The 16,913-nt window shown below is 39.4% G+C and overlaps 2 protein-coding genes across 10 annotated transcripts in view; one reads left to right on the plus strand and one right to left on the minus strand.

Annotated features, from left to right (window-relative positions):
• The window catches only part of CCDC167 (coiled-coil domain containing 167), a 699,343-nt gene that overhangs the window by 399,089 nt on the left and 283,341 nt on the right, over window positions 1-16,913 (minus strand). Inside the window, exon 1 of one of the 7 annotated variants that reach the window (XM_050787902.1) lies at window positions 7,466-7,471. The exons of the other annotated variants lie outside the window; for them this stretch is intronic. The gene's annotated coding sequence lies outside the window, so the exon portion shown is untranslated. Of the gene's footprint in view, window positions 1-7,465; window positions 7,472-16,913 lie in introns of those variants that run through there. 7 annotated transcript variants of the gene reach the window in all.
• Window positions 1-16,913, plus strand: part of ZFAND3 (zinc finger AN1-type containing 3) — a 335,360-nt gene that overhangs the window by 55,214 nt on the left and 263,233 nt on the right. The window lies entirely within an intron of this gene.

A 16,913-nucleotide genomic window follows, 5' to 3' on the forward strand; every position in this document is an offset into this window, starting at 1 on the left:
AAAATACGGCTAGAGGGCTGGACTTTACCAGCTGGCTGTACTTTGTCAGCCCTTGGCTTATCTGATTGTAGGAGAGGTGATACCTGTAAATCTTACTATCTCCAAAGGCCTGTGTAAATGTATCTTTGAATGAGATGGCTAATCTTGTGGACCTTTCACATACACCAGAAGAACAATAATCAGTTTCATTTTTGAATATGAAGGACAGCAGTTTATACTGATATACCTGAGTATAGGATTATGTCTTCTCAGACATTTACAATTCAGGTTCAAATACCATTTTTGTGTTATTTTTAATTTTAGAAATAATAGACTCCTCCTGGCCCCCCAATTAAGATATATTTTTGGGAGTGGGTTGGAGTTGCAGTGTAATAAAAGAAGGCTTAGAAAGTGATTTGAAATAGTTGTTCAGCATTTTGTAGAGATGCTTTTAAGGATTTTATAAGCATTTGATGAAAATGTTATTTTAGATATTATTTAAAAAAATAAACTTAATTTTAGTATATGATTACCAATAATGCGTTAGTTGGTGCTGTTCTGTTAATTCATTTTTGTGAAGATCTTAAAAGTAAATGATTTTTTTTTTTTTTGGCCTGCTCTACTTAAAGAGCATCCCAAAACTCTGAGGTGAACTGTTTAAAATAAAGATAAATCTGTTATCAGCAACTTACGTTCGTGAACAAGATTTTCTTGGTTGTCATCTATATATTAGTTCTTGTTTGTATAATATTTAACTTCTGTATATGATTTTTTTTTTTAAATAGAGATGAGGTCTCGTTGTGTTGTCAGGATGGTCTCGCTATGTTGCTCAGGGTGGAGTGCAGTGGTGCAATCACAGTTCACTGCAGCCTTGACCTCTTTTGCTCAAGTGATCCTCCCGCCTCAGCCTCACGAGTAGCTGGAACTTCAGGCATGCACCACCATGCCTGGCTACTTTTTACATTTATTTTATTTTTTTATTGGTAAAGATGAAATCTTACTATGTTGCCCAGGCTGGTCTCAGACTTCTGGGCTCAAGTGATTTTCTTGCCTTGGCCTCCCAAAATGTGGAGATTACAGGCCCAGCAGTAATTTGCTTTATAATATGTGAATGTTTTACATTTGAACTTAGGACACATATTTACCCTCAAATAACTTTTTTTTTCAATTTTATATTCATGTTTTTTGTAAGGTTTAATTTGAAAGAAAGTTTTACTGTTTGAAAATTTGGAAAATTGCTGATTCAATATATGTAACAAATTGGAAAAGGTGAAACAGGAAATAAAGGAAATTGGTTATTTTAAATCGAGTTAATATTCTGATGGGGAGGGCACAGCAGAAATGAAATCAGTTCAAATTTCTATTCCATGTTTTGTTTTCATTCCTTTGACAACTTTTAGAATCCTGTAGGCACTGATTTGTTTCTGCCTTCAACTTCAATAGATACAACTTAATTATTTCCTGTTAAGTAGAGTTACTGGTAGCTCCTAAAAAGGTGATAGAACTTCTTACCTACGTGTTAGTGGTAAGTGAGGTAATCTCAGTCAGCATTATGGCAAAGCAGGTAAGTCTACTTTTTAGACTTTTGCTTTAAAGTAAAGGTACTTCTTGACTGCCAGTAAAATATAGAAAAAAATAGAGCAAAGAAAGAGCCCCTACTGTTGTAAAGGCTGCATATTTGGAATATGTTCTCATTGTAGCAGTTCTTGTATTTATTCATGTAGTTGAAATGGTCAGAGGTAATGAGATAGTTAATTTTATCTCTGGTCAGTCTTTCATATCAATCCATTCTCTAAGAACTTGTAAAGAATGGCTGACATGGTGTGTGTCTTAGGCTGTTTGAGAGGCAAGGGACATTTTGGAGTGTGGTTGAAAGAGCAGTAAGCCTCTTTTGCATATATTGATAGGAAAATATTGTTTATACCCTGTTGGCTTGGGACACTCATCTCATGATCTTTTTGCCTCTTGAGATTAAAATACACATACATATACATTGGCTAATTGAGATTATTTTCGATGTTTAGTTGTTTTTATGCTATCAAATTCTTTTGCTTTGAAGATATTCTTTGTCCACTGTGGAGACTCTGGAAATGTATCTATTAGTTCTGTGCCTGCAACAATCATTTCCTTGAGTGACACATAGATCCTGGGTTTTAATGTTTGTATATTTATGCAAGTACTTTATGTATGTGAAAGGAGGGCTGGAGGGTTTTGTATAGGTCTTCAGTTACATACACATGCATGTGACATTTTTAAAATTTATTTCACCAGTGGGAATCAATAAGGTGGGTGATTTATTGTTTATCCTGATTATGGACAAATCATACCACTTCTTTTTTGGGAGCATTGCTTTGTTCATATTTCTTCCACCCTTGTGAGGACAAAAAAGTCCTTAGTGCACCTTTCTCATTTCTTATCCTGTACATATTTAATGTGAACCTCAGATTATCATGGAAATTGATTGTTTCCAAGGTTGTGTAGTTTTTTTTTTTTTTTTTTAAATTTTTTCCATGTAAAGAATTGAAGGGTATCAGAGAAGAAAGCAGGAGTCCAGGTGAGATAATGGTGGCTTGGATTAGAGTAGTATTAGAGGAGATGGTGAGAAGTACTCAGTTTGGGGCTATGTTTTTGTAAGCCTTGTGATGAACTGGATGTGAGGTGAAAGAAGAGGAGTCAGAGATAATGCCCAGGTTTCTAGTTTGAGCACTGAGCAGTCCAGTGGATGATTGTTTCACTTACTGAGGTAGGAGGATCTACTGCGTAAACATAATTTGTTAAGCACTTTACATGCTTGATATTGCTTACTTGTGGCAGGGCTGGGATTCAAACCCAGGGAGGCTCACAACAAAGCTAGCGTTCCAAACACTACAAAGTACTATGTATTAATAGCTTCTTCTGGGAACTACTGATATTGAGAGGAGATGCGGAGAGAGAATGAAGCGAGAGCCAAACCAAAGTCTTGGTCAAGCTAAGAAGTCTGAATTTTGTTTTAAGTGAATCAGACACTGGAGGGTTTTAAGCAGGGAATGACTTCATCAGACTTACACAGTGCAAAAAGATCAATCTGGCTGCTTTGTGGAGAATAGATTTTAGAGGGGAGGTAGGAACAACAACTGTATCAGTCCAGGCCGGAGATGATGGTGGCTAGAAAGTTGGTGACAGCAGTAGTTGGAGAGAAGTAGGCAGATTGGAAACATATTTGCAATACAGTGAGAGTTGTGTGGGAACTCATACAAATGTGGACAACCTGTGACACTGGATGGAAAGTACGATCCAATGCAATCCCTATTTGATTTATGGAGGTTCTCCACACAGTCATTCAGCTCAGCTTGAGTCACTCCAGGAGCTCACTGCCATTACTATCTGTAGGACAGTGGGAGAGACAGATTGAGGGCAGATCACTGGAGTGATGAAGAGGGCTTGATGCAGCACTATGTGTGAGCCCTATCCTGAATGAGCTTGGACAGACAGAGGCAGGCCGAGGTCAGGCCTTGAACGCCCTGCTGAGGAGAGGGTTGTGTTGTAGGCTCCCCAGTGCTTGATGTAGCTCTGAGAGGTGAGGTAGGGCCTAGATCCCTCACGCTTGGCATAGCCCTGCCCCTGTGACCTGAACACCCCACAGCAGTGCCCTGGGGCTGAGCGGCTCAGGAGTCCCACCACGGGCAGCTACAGCCTCCTCCTCTGCCTGGGACTGCTGGCTGAGGCAGTTTGTCCTGCTGGTTGTGTAGTTTCTTGAAAATAGGAGAAGTGAAACAACTTCAAGCTGTTAGATGGGAATTAGTTTAGTTTCTGAAAAGGATTTGTCCTAGCCTAGTCTGGCTGATCAGGTTTTTTAGTGGCAAGGAAGAGACACTTAGTAATCACAAGGATGGAATGAGAGGGAAAAATTTTGTGTCATTTATTATATAGGCACCCAATCTCCGTGTTCCTGGTGAAGTTCTTTTTTTTTTTTTTTTTTTTTTGAGACGGAGTCTCGCTCTGTCACCCAGGCTGGAGTGCAGTGGCCGGATCTCAGCTCACTGCAAGCTCCGCCTCCCAGGTTTACCCCATTCTCCTGCCTCAGCCTCCCGAGTAGCTGGGACTACAGGCGCCCGCCACCTCGCCCGGCTATTTTTTTGTATTTTTTAGTAGAGACGGGGTTTCACCATGTGAGCCAGGATGGTCTCGATCTCCTGACCTCATCATCCGCCTGTCTCGGCCTCCCAAAGTGCTGGGATTACAGGCTTGAGCCACCACGCCCGGCCGAAGTTCTTAAGTAGCTAGGAAAGTGTCTTTTACTCCAGGACAGGTCAGCTGCTCCAGATAACCTTTCCCAGCCCTGTGAGTTAATTCTAGAGTTGGATTGGATTGATTTAGCATTCTTGTGCCAGGGTCAAATATCCTTCTTGGTCACAACTGGAGTCAGGAATCTCAGAGGAAGAACCCCTTATCCCCAACCCATTTGTAGTTGAATATTAGCCTGAGTAAATTGATTTTTCTTCATCCAAACCCCTGTGACCTGTGTAACTGTTGGTTTTATGCTCCTTACAAAGTATACCTTGGAGAAATTACTGGAGAGTGGGATAGAGTGAGAGAATAGGTTGGGACCACCGTGCTCAGAACTATCTTTGTGTGTGGTGGGATGCTTTGTATATATCACTTCTTTGGTCCGGCAAGAGCAGGTTTCTGCTTTACCCCTAATTCCAAATGCAGAAGTGTTGTTTTTGGAGGGTGGGGTGGGGTGGGGTGGTGCAGGGAGTAGGTAGGGGAAGATTGGTTTTAGAAAGGGGGGAAATTGCATGGAGCCATCTTTATTATTCTTGATACCCACATGGACTTGCATACTTGGGTTAATTATTTATTGTGGCTATGAAAATGGAGTTTTCTCTCTGTGTAACTGACAAATATATAGGTATATCTGTGTACTAGAACCCAATTAAATGAATTAACTGTGATTAAAGGTACTTAAAAGTGTGTTTCTGAAACTTTATTTTGCCTGTATTCGGCGAATATTTTAAAAGAGCATTCAACTGGGATGAATGAGCATGTTTTTTCTCAATCTGGATGATAGTAAATTCATTATTGGTAGAAGATATTGTCCTGCCTGTTATAGAACTTTCAGAATGTGAGTTAGGATATGAAATACTGAGTAACACTGAAACCAGATATATCTGGTACTTACTTCTTTTGAACTAAATACTGCATTATTTTCAGGATAGCATGAAGATGTTGGCTTGGAACTTTTGAAGGGGCTGTGTTATAGACTCTGCATGGAGACAAACCATTAGTACTAACCACCTGGCTGTATTCTAAGGCTTAAAAGCAAAATCTTTGTGTGATGTTTTGTATATTTGGCTTAAAAAATTCACCAGCTTTTAGAGGTTGTGAGATATGGGTCATTTTTGTTCAGATAAAAGAGGTCAATAAAGCATTTACTAACATGAAATGTTTTTCTTTTCTTCTTTCTCAGTACTAAAAGAAAGGTGAATGGACAAAAAGCCAATAAAGGGCTTAATTTTAAAAATGTAGCAACAAAAACACACACTCTGGCTATCATGGTACTTTAAGCTTCATATTTCAAAAGTGTATTAACAGCTTTAGAAATAAACTCTCCAGTAGCTGCATGGTATTAACCAGTGCTTTTCTCCTTTGCTTTATCCTATTGTGTCAGCAGGGATGTTGCAGCAATTCTTTTTGATCTAAAAATTACTTTGTTCTGGAACTGAAAAAGAAAAATGTTCTAATCTCATACTAAAATTTTACCTGACAGTGAAGTCAGTCAAACAATGGAATAACTTGCTGAGGGAGTTCAGTGAGAATCTTTCACTAGAGATGTCCTGAAGTTAACTAGAATGAGCCACTTGGAATCTGAAGATCAAGTTGGAAAAGTCCTCCAGGATGAGATAGCCCTTCTGAACCAAATTTTTAAAAAGGAGTTAAAAAGTGTATATTACAAGTTTTGAGAAAACAGTGCCTATTTATTCAGAACTTAGTTTCAGGTTTGTTTTGTACTTGACAAAACATCTTTCATGAAGGATATATTTGATAATGGAAAGTTTTTTTTTTTTTAAAGTTGTATAGTTCTGAATCACAAATTACTGTGCTATTGTGTATATTCTGAAAAGTTCGTGATTCAGTCACCTACTGTTGTGTGCTAGCACTTCATAAAAAATACCTCTTCAAGGGAAGGCTGATTATGGTAGTCTTTATTTTTATTTAGTTATGTTTTTTGTTTTTTTGAGGCGGATTCTTGCCCTGTTGCCCAGGCTGGAGTGCAGTGGTGCAATCTATGCTTATTGCAGCCTCCACCTCCCGGGTTCAAGCGATTCTCCTGCCTCAGTCTCCGGAGTAGCTGGGACCACAGGTGCACGCCACCATGCCTGGCTAATTTTTTATTTAATCTTTTTGTATTTTTAGTAGAGATGGGTTTTCCCTATGTTGGCCAGCCTGATCTCGAACTCCCGGCTTCCAGTGATCTGCCTGCCTCGGCCTCCCAAAGTGTTGGGATTACAGGCATGAGCCACTGTGCCCAGCCTATGATAGTCTTTAAATTAAAGACCTAGGTGGGTGGCTGGCATGACTATCAGTCATTATTAATGCCAGAGATCTAGATTTGATGGTCTGTTCTGTCTTTCTGCTTAGGCCAGCAGGAGGTAGGATTGCTGCTGGAGGGGAGGCTGTTAGCTCTGGGGCAGGCCAAATCTTTAATCTCTCCACAGGTTCCTCTTTCACTAATTAGAAAAGAAAACAGCTGGGCTGCAGGGGCTTTTCTGTTTTCAGATCTCCTTAGCCAAAAAGTACATGCTATATAGGGTTTTTGAATATAACAATAGAGCACTAAAAATAAGAATTTTTAGTCTTTGGGGCCTTCATAGAGATTTTTGTTCCTTGCTCCTTAGGGTTTGAAAGAAAAGTTCAGTGTTGAGAGCTGGACTTCAGGGATAGGGGTAGGCAAGAGTGGAGTTGAATGCTGTTTGTATTTAGAATTTCAACGTTTGTAGTTAAAAAAAATCGTTCCTTTGGATGCTAGTATACGGTAAGAAGTACAATGAATTCAAAAACATCTATGTATAATCACATGAAGACTATAAGTCAGTGGTGCAGAGCTCAGCATGTCGTCTGTGTCATGACAATTTTGTTCTTTTCACTTCTTAGCCAATTTAATTTTGCAGCAGAATGTGTTCAATGTTGAATTTTCCAGGTTCTCTATGTCTTGTACAAAGATCACTCTGATATTAGGGTTCTTTTCAGTGGTCCAGTTGGGTGGCCATGTTGCTGGAGTGGGAGTGGGGTGGGATTTAACTGTAGGCCTTGTGTTAGTAAAAGTATTACTCTTTGTTTGTTTGCCATGTAGGCAGTCCAGCCTTCCCTGAAATAGAAATGACTAGTAATGATTTGTTTCTTGTCAGTATGAGTTGGACCACATGAAGCCCCTCCCCATAGGCTTTTCAGATTCTGTTTATTTTGGGGGCAGTAGTCAAATCAGAAGCATGATATAGTCTCCCTGCCCCCCCCCCATTCTCTTCCTCCTTCCTTTGCCCAAGGATAGGATACTTGTTAAGGTTAGGGCTCCCAGGCCTAGGGTCCCTTTGATGCTTGAAAAGATTGCTTGGCAAGGTATGTTTTTCTGGATTAGTCCTAGGGTTTAGTCCCTGCTACACACACTGCTGCTATACTTCCCCCTTGGAGAAGGAAACGAATGTAATTCCCATATAATTGAGAAATGCCAACCTCAGTGGTCTGTGCCCCTCCCAACCCCCGCCACCCCCATTTGTTTGGCTTGGAGTGTTTGTGCCCCCCACCCTTCCACCCTTTTGGATATTAGAGATGTGGGCCATGGCCGGACTAGGTTAGCCCACTACCTGGTCTGGGCTGCATAGAAAGATAATGAACAGGGAGTAGCTGGCCACTTCTTTTTGGCATTTCTTAACAGAAATCCTCTTTGTCTCTATGTCTGTTCACTGTGGTACTTTGGAATTTCTTTGTGTTTATCCCATAAACATTTTCTCTTGCTCAGGACATTCCAGTGGTTGCTTAATGCTTCTCTAGTACCATCCAGCGTATGGTACTAGAGAACCATATATTTAAAACATGTAGCCTGGGTGCAGTGTCTCATGCCTATAATCCCAGCACTTTGAGAGGCCAAGGCAGGAGAATAAATTGAGGCCAGGAGTTCAAGACCAGCCTGGGCAACATAGTGAGACCCCATCTCTACAAAAAAATTAAAAAAATAATTAGCTGGGTGTAGAGTTGTACACCTGTAGTCCTAGCCACTTGGGAGGCTACAGTGGAAAGATCCCTTGAGCCCAGGAGTTTGTGGTTGCAGTAAACTATGATCACACTACTGTACTACAGCCTGGGTGACAGAGTCAGACTCTCTTTGAACAAAAACACAAGCAAAACTAAAACATTTTACAGTCCTGGTTAATACAGTCAATAACATGAGTCACGTGCTTGTACAAAGCACATCCAGAGAGTAAGTTTAGTATCCTAAGATAGTTTTATCTTTTTATACCAGCAGTATTATTTGTCACAGTAAAGAGAATTAATATTGGATGGCCCCCACCCCCCACCCTTTGCTGTTGAACGTATAGAAAGTACCCAGACTACAAATGAGTTTTGTTTGCAGATATTTTTAAATAGCGAAGACTTTAGAAATCTACTCCATATCGGCTGGGCTCGGTGGCTCATGCCTGTACTCCCAGAACTCTGGGAGGCTGAGGCGGGCGAATCACAAGGTCAGGAGATTGAGACCATCCTGGCTAACACGGTGAAACCCCGTCTCTACTGAAAAAGTACAAAAAATTAGCTGGGTGTGGTGGCGGGCGCCTGTAGTCCCAGCTGCTTGGGAGGCTGAGGCAAGAGAATGGTGTGAACCCAGGAGGCGGAGCTTGCAGTGAACCAAGATCACGCCCTTGCACTCCAGCCTGAGCAACAGTGCAAGACTCCGTCTCCAAAAAAAAAAAAAAAAAAAAAAAAAAAAAAAGAAATCTACCCTGTATCTAACTGATGCATACCTTTTCTTTTCTTTTTTTTAGACGAAGTCTTGCTCTGTTGCCCAGGCTGGAGTGCAGTGGCACAATCTCGGCTCACTGCAACCTCTGCCTCCTGGGTTCAAGCCATTCTCTGCCTCAGCCTCCTGAGTAGCTGGGATTACAGGTGCCTGCCAGCATGCCTGGATAATTTTTGTATTTTTAGTAGAGATGGGGTTTCACCATCTTGGTCAGGCTGGTCTTGAACTCCTGACCTCATGGTCCACCTGCCTCGGCCTCCCAAAGTGCTGGGATTACAGGAGTGAGCCGCCTCACCCAGCCTGATGTATACCTTTTCATTATCTATTTCCCTTTCTCCCATCCACCCAACTAGTTCATTATGTATGTTCAGGAGATTCGCCAGGCCTGGGAACCTTTAGCCAGAGTTTCTCAAGATTATAGTCATCCTTGGTGGAGAAAATTTGGATGACCGAGAGCTTTACCAGGGCCCTAGAGCTCCTGTGTAGAGAAAGATATCTAGAATTCTGATGTATGTGTGGCTTTTGTAATACAGATTGATTTTTAACTTGATCACATGTAAGTGGGAGATTGGAATGGTTATGATATTGTTAGAGACTAATCAGGGCTTTACAAGTGATTGAAAATGAAATATACCTTGATTCAGGAAAGTGAGAATTAAGAATTACATCAGGGTGGCTGGACGCAGTGGCTTACGCCTGTAATCCCAGCACTTTGGGAGGCCGAGGTGGGCGGACCACCTGAGGTTGAGAATTTGAGACCAGCCTGTCCAACATGGAGAAACCTTGTCTTTACTAAAAAATACAGAATTAGCCAGGCGTGGTGGCGCATGCCTGTAATCCCAGCTACTTGGGAGGCTGAGGCAGCAGAATCGCTTGAACCTGGGAGGCAGAGGTTGCGGTGAGCCGAGATCCCACCATTGCACTCCAGCCTGGGCAAAAAGAGCGAAACTCCGTCTCAAAAAACAAAAACAAAAAACAAAAACGAATTGCATCAGGTAAGGTTGCATGTCTTTTGAGAGATTGTTAGGCTGTAATTCCAATGTGGCTTCAAGCTCCAAACCAAAATACCAGTGAAATAATCTAGACCAAAAGACCAAATGAAAATCGTTTGTCATTTATCTGCTACTCTAAATATCAAGTGGGAAGTGGGAGGGCAAGATTACCAACAAGCACATTGGATTGTAAAGTCATTTCAGGTATGCAGTGATGTCACTCAGAACACTTTTCTGAGAGATGTGAATGAAGAAGAAAAATTATCAGTGGATTCCTCAAGTTGCTGTTACATAGAGAACATTTATCATACTTCAGTCACTCCAGCCCTTGACACATAGGACTAGTTTCCAAATCTACATGTGAATTTTTGGGATGGAATTTTGAATTCATCTATATTTTCCCTCCACCTTCAAATTCCATTTCTGAGATGAGTAAATCTAACAAGGCTCTTATAACGGACATCCACATGATTGTTTTCAGAAATCTAGCCTCTTTCTTCCAACAGACCATCATTGCTTAGAATGTCTGGGGGCCTCTTGAATCTGTACCCAGGGACTGAAGAACATCTCTGGTGGTCAATCATCTTTTGGAGCTTGTGTATGTCTTTGGGTAGGAGAAATGATTAACATGTTTTTTTAGAGACAAGATTGGGAAAAAAGGGGTGGGTAATTGTCAGCTTGAAGGATACTAAAGGTCTTCACTGAGGTGACTGTACAGAGCAATGAAAAGAATATTTCCAGAGATTTGGAGTCATAAGAATTGTATGACCTTGGTTTCCTCATCCCTAAAATCAAAAGCATATCTACTTTATAGGATTGGTATAAGAGATAAGAGACTCAGTGCCTGGTTTGTAGTTTACCTTCACATATATTAATTCCCTTTTATGGTTTATAAATGTAGATCTGGGCTAGGCGTGGTGGCTCACGTCTGTAACCCCAGCACTTTGGGAGGCTGAGGCGGGCAGATTACCTGAGGTCAGGAGTTCGAGACCAGCCTGGCCAACATGGTGAAACCCCGTCTCTACTAAAAATACAAAAATTAGCTGGGTGTGTTAGCATACGCCTGTAATCCCAGCTACTTGGGAGGCTGAGGCAGGAGAATTGCTTGAGCCTGGGAGGCAGAGTTTGCAGTGAGCTGAGATCGTGCCATTGCACTCCAGCCTGGCTGACAGATCAAGACTCTGTCTCAAAATAAATAAGTAAAAATAAATGTAGATCTGAAGACAGTTCTGAAGAATTTCAACCTTATTTGAGTAATGGCATTGATGTCCAGAATAATTTCCTTGAGATTACTGCTTTAAAAGACAGCACTTAATTGGGCATGCAATTTGTTTGGGTGGGCAGAGGGGTGGAAAAAGTCAGTATACTTCTCCAACTCCTAGGCTCAAGTGATCCTCCTGCCTCAGCCTCCCAAAGTACTGGGATTACAGGTGTGAGCCCAGCCAGAAGTCAGTATACTTCTGAGCAGAAGCAACTGAACAACTGTTTTAAGTTTGAAGAGGCCAGGCGCAGTGGCTTAATGTCAGTAATCCCAACACTTTGGGAGGCTGAGGTGGGTGGATCACTTGAGGTCAGGAGTTCGAGACCAACCTGGCCAAAATGGTGAAACCCCATCTCTACTAAAAATACAAAAATCAACTGGGCATGGAGGCAGGTGCCCGTACTCCTGGCTATTCAGGAGACTGTGGCAGGAGAATTGCTTTAACCAAGGAGGCGGAGGTTGCAGTGAGCCGAAATTGTGCCACCGCACTCCAGCCTGGGTGATAGAGCGAGACTCTGTCTCAGAAAAAAAAGAGTTGGAAGAATATGTTTTTATTCAACCTTGATTGATTACTACAACCAAACTTAATGGCAAGCAAACCAATGGTAAGTTTAAATTCAGTAATGTGATCTTAGATAAATCACTTGTGCATCTCTGGGCCTCAGTTTTTTGTCTGTACAATTAGGAATTTAGATATGATTTGTTAGAACATAAGCCTAGTTGGTTTGAAAGGCTGAATCTTAAAATAGCACAAGTTGTTTGGGTAGGAAGTAGTGATTTCTAATCACAGGAGATTTTCTATAGTCGTATAATGGAAAGGACCCTTGATTCCACATTGATCTCTTCAGCACTCTTGCTCAGTAAAGCTATTACCTTTTAAAGCTTAAGAAGGTACTAAGGTACATATGCATGAGTATCCATGCATATGCTACAAGTGAGAATTCCATGTTTTGGATTTTATAATTAAGAAGCTATTAATTGTCTGGACGTAGTGATTCATGCTTGTAATCCTGGTACTTTGGGAGGCCAAGGTGGGTGGATCACTTGAGGCCAGGGATTCAAGACTAGGTTGGCCAACATGGCAAAACCCAGTCTCTACTAAAAAAACAAAAAAAAAACACCCCAGATTAGCCAGATGTGGTAGCACACGCCTGTAATCACAGCTACTCAGGAGGCTGAGGCATGCGAATTGCTTGACCTTGGGAGGTAGAGGCTGCAGTGAGCTGACATCACATACACTGCACCCCAGCCTGGGTGACAGAGTGAGAGACCCCGTCTCAAAAAAAGGACCAAAAACTGTTAGTTGTATATTGTTGTATATCATGCTCCTATTCCTTAATCTGGTAACGTATTATCAATCTGAAAATTATCGAGCATAAAAAATGTTTTAATGAAGTAAGAAGTGTTGTGATATAATGAATAAAAGCCCCTTTGGCTTTTCTTTTGAATGTCATTCTAGGTATAAATTTTGCTCTTGGATTTGAAAGCAGTGAAATTACAGAGAAATGGAAGTAATTCTCTTGTAGAAACACATCAGAGTTACTTCTCAGTTTAAAAGAAATGCATTTATTGTTCTTGGCATATGTAAGAATGTGTATTAAATATGTAATAATCTTGACTTTCTTTTTAAAAATGAAAATCATTAGTACTTTGTACCAACTAAAGCATTTGCTTTATATCAAAATTGTTAAAATAAATATATTTGAAACAAGTTAGGTAACCTTAATGTATGTTATGAGGAAAGTCATAATCAAATCAGAACTTATGATGTTGGGAATTAACTTGTGATAAAAAGAAAAAAATCCACCTTGAATTGTATTCCCTGATGGGAAGAATCTTATCTAGGCTAAGACCGATACAAATATAAAATTGTATTTTAGTTTTGCTTCTATTTAGATCGGGAAACTTTGGTTTGGTGCTAGATGCAACTGTCGTAAATATACCATATATGCATCTTATCTGTTAAATGATTATTTTATGTAGTGGTAAGCATTTAACCAACAAGAGTTAATCTAATTAAGCTGTGAAGATGTTTGTTAACTACCATATATGTAATTTCTGGAGAAGTTCTCTTAGCCCCTGATTGTAGAAGGAGGAATACGGTTTATTCTTTGAGAAATTAACATATAGCCTTTTGGAAAACAAATGGCCTTGGCAAACACATTTACAAAGTCATGCTGTCTCAAGTGCAGTTGGGCTTTTCATTGTGTTGAGATTTTGACTTGTATGTTCTCATCTATCTGTCATTTTTGACTATACTAAGAAGGTATTTGTAGGCTCTTCTTCCTGAGCATTTTCCTCATTTACTAAGTAGAAAAAAAGAGAACAACTGTAAGGGGAACTGTAAGCTAAGGATTTTTTTCTTAATTGTGTTACATCTTTCTGGTAAGTACCTACGTCTACAGCTATAAATTTTTTTGTATGTATGTTTCGGCTTCTCTGTATTAGAGTATGGTTAAAATTTTTGCAGGTTTGATTAGAAAAGTAAGTTTCAATGTATGAGTAAAAAGTTTCTCATTGTGCATCATTTGAATGTCATTAAAACCAGACCTGCAAGTTTCAATGTCACGTAGCTCAGTCTTTGATACTGTAATAGATGAGCTTGACTTAGCTCTGAAGTAGTTTAATGAAGTCAGATAATATTCTAAAGAGAATTAACATCTGAAATGTAGTTGCATAATGATGGCATTATCAGTAGGAATACATAATGGTTCAATCATTTATGCTTTATTCTTTTAGAGCTTAATTTTTTCACGTAATTTGGAGTGTATATGCAATCCAAATTATGTGAAATTGTATATGCATTGGATTGTATATCCCTTTTCTTTTTTCCCACAGTGCTCTGGGATCCTTGTGATTAGACAGGAAACCAAAATCCCATTTTCCAGATCACGTTAGTTTATATTTTTGTTTAATTTCCCTGAATGTGTTTTACTGTTTGCAGAAAAGTTACCCTTAAAATGGGTGAGGATATAAGAAGACTTGTATAGATTTCTTTCTCTTTGATGTTGCTGAGACTTTGGATTTTTTGGCTGCTAGAGACTTACTACCCAACTGAAAGTGGCCTAAAAAATGCTATTTCTACTGTATGGTAATTGACCTTTTTAAAAAAAATTAAGGGCAAACTTATATTTTGTAAATACAATAAAAATGCTGCAGCGATATAAAATACTATAAAGTTTCTAAATGTTTGCTCTCTGTTCCTGTATTTATCCCACTGTGGACTGGAAGCAAACCTTTTTTGCAGGCTAGCAGTAGTCTATGGGCCATCTTTTGAGTAACACAAACATAAACTACACAATTATTATTTCACTTAACAAGAAGTCTGGATTTGGTGGTTCCAGGTTGGGTTCAGCAGCTCTGCAATTTGCTTATCTTTCTCCATCATGTGGTTAAAAAATGATCACAACACCTCTGAGCATGCCCTTCTCAAATGAGGACATCCAAAGCCAGAAGGAAGGAGGAGGAAAAAAGGGAGCTTTCCTTTTTTTCTCTTTTCTATATTAATGAGGAATAAAACTTTCCCCAGTGACTCATCTGCCACTTTGCCAACTTCCGACTCCCAGAAAACTTCCCTTTACATGTTATTTGCCAGATCTGGGTCACATACTACATCTACATCAGTTGTGTGCCAAAAGAAATAATGGATTGCTATATTGGCTTACACCAATTTTGATTCCTCCCTTGGCACTGTGTCTGGGGCCACCGGAAGAAAATGGGGATTTTATTAGTGAGGAGGATAGAGTAATAGCTAGGTATGTTACCAAGTATTAACTGCCACAATGACAAGAGAGGTCAGAGTGTCTTACCCATTGAATTTAATAACTTGTTTATTTGTGTTATAGTTAAGAAAGGCATACAAAGTTGATAGGAAAATAGTAAATGCATTAGCCTGTGAGACCCAGTGTCCTTGATACTGAACTATGACTCCTATTGGTGAGTCTGGAATGTGCCATTGGGCATTGCTGTACTTGGCTACTAGCTAGAGTATCTGATTTGAGCCATGGTTTAATAGCTGGCCAGGCACTTTGAAACAATAGAACATTATTATTGTTACTGATATAATCTTTATTGTGTAATGTATATTATTAGGACTTTCAAATGTGTTTCATTTTTAGAAGCTACATAATATATATTTTAAGCAACGATTTATTGTTCCTGATTATTTTTGCAAGTGTGTTAGAAAAGTAAAATAATTTGGCATGTTAAGACGTGTTCCATCCATCATCTTCAGGGTACTTCTCATGACATTGCATTTGAGCAACTAGGCTTTGTATTTTGTTACTGCTTGCATTTAGCACTCAATTCTTACTTTTAGATAGGAAGAAAAAACAGGTATTTTAAAAAAGGACATGTAGCTGCTCGTAACAGCATGAGTCCTATGGTTCCTTCTCTGTTCATATCCTAGCTGACAACACATACAAGCATTGCTTTGCTGGAATATTCTGAAATTAACAATTTTGAATGATAAGTTTATACATGTATGCTTATAAATCCTTTCCCAGTTAACAGTTTGTCTAATTTTGTGTTTTTAAGTAAATAGCACTTCAGTTTCAGTCCCTATTGTGTTGACTATTATCAGATTTGAGATGCTTACGTGAGTGATCCCCGATTGCTGGTATTTGGACATTTGGATCTCAATAGAGAGATTGCTGGTTGAATGGAAAGTCTGTGAACCTGAGAGCCAGAAGCCCTCAGCTCTCTTGTTCTGACACTGTTGCTATCTGAATGGCTGCGAAGAAGCCCTTTATTTCTTTGAGATGTGGTTGCCTTTTCTGTAACACCTGATCTGTATTGTTCTACCTCACTGGGTTGTGCAGGTAAAGTTAATACTCTAAACAATTTCACAAATATATAGTGGATATTATTAATAGTAAGTTTTATGGAGTAAACATATTAAAAAGTACTCAAAGTATCTGAAGTATGGCCAAACTAACACTATTAGATTAGTTATAATTGTTGCTAATTCACAAAACCACATTGCTTTATCAGTTTATTTCAGGATAAACACACAGTCCTGGTATTGCAGAGTTCTTGATAGAGATTTGAATATCAACATATAGAACAGCAGTAGTTATTCTAAATTCAGTTTTTATTTTGAAACAGTTTAAACTATCTTGACAATTCATCCTAGTTTTCAGTATGTTTAAAGTGACTTCAGCCAAATGGCAGAGCAGGCAGCTCCAAACACACTAATCTCTTTACAGAAACATCGGAAGATGAGCAGAAACTGTTAGAATCAACTTTATCAAAACTCTGGAAAATAGTCAAAGTGTTATAGTAACTAAATGTTTTCATCACCACACACTCACAACAACCCTGTATGTTTTAGCAGCTATCACTTCTCTATCCCCCAAACCCAGAGTCCTCATATCCACTTGCTGTCTAAAATTTCCTTCCTTGGGACATTTCATATAAATGGAATCATACAATATGTGGTCTTTTGTGCCTTGCTTCTTTAACTTAGTATAATGTTTTCTAGGTTCATCTGTGTTGTAACCTGCATCATATCAGTGCTGCTCTCCATTTGATGGCTCAACATAATTCCATTATATGGTTGTTACCATTTTTTGTTTAGTCATTCATTGGTTGATGGGCATTTTGGTTGTTTCAACATAGAGCACCAAAATACATGAAGCAAAACGTACAGAAATGGATAATTTGACAAATAGTTGGAGATTTCAGTGCC

This window comes from Macaca thibetana, chromosome 4, assembly GCF_024542745.1.
Source record: "Macaca thibetana thibetana isolate TM-01 chromosome 4, ASM2454274v1, whole genome shotgun sequence".
Lineage (NCBI taxonomy): Eukaryota > Metazoa > Chordata > Mammalia > Primates > Cercopithecidae > Macaca > Macaca thibetana.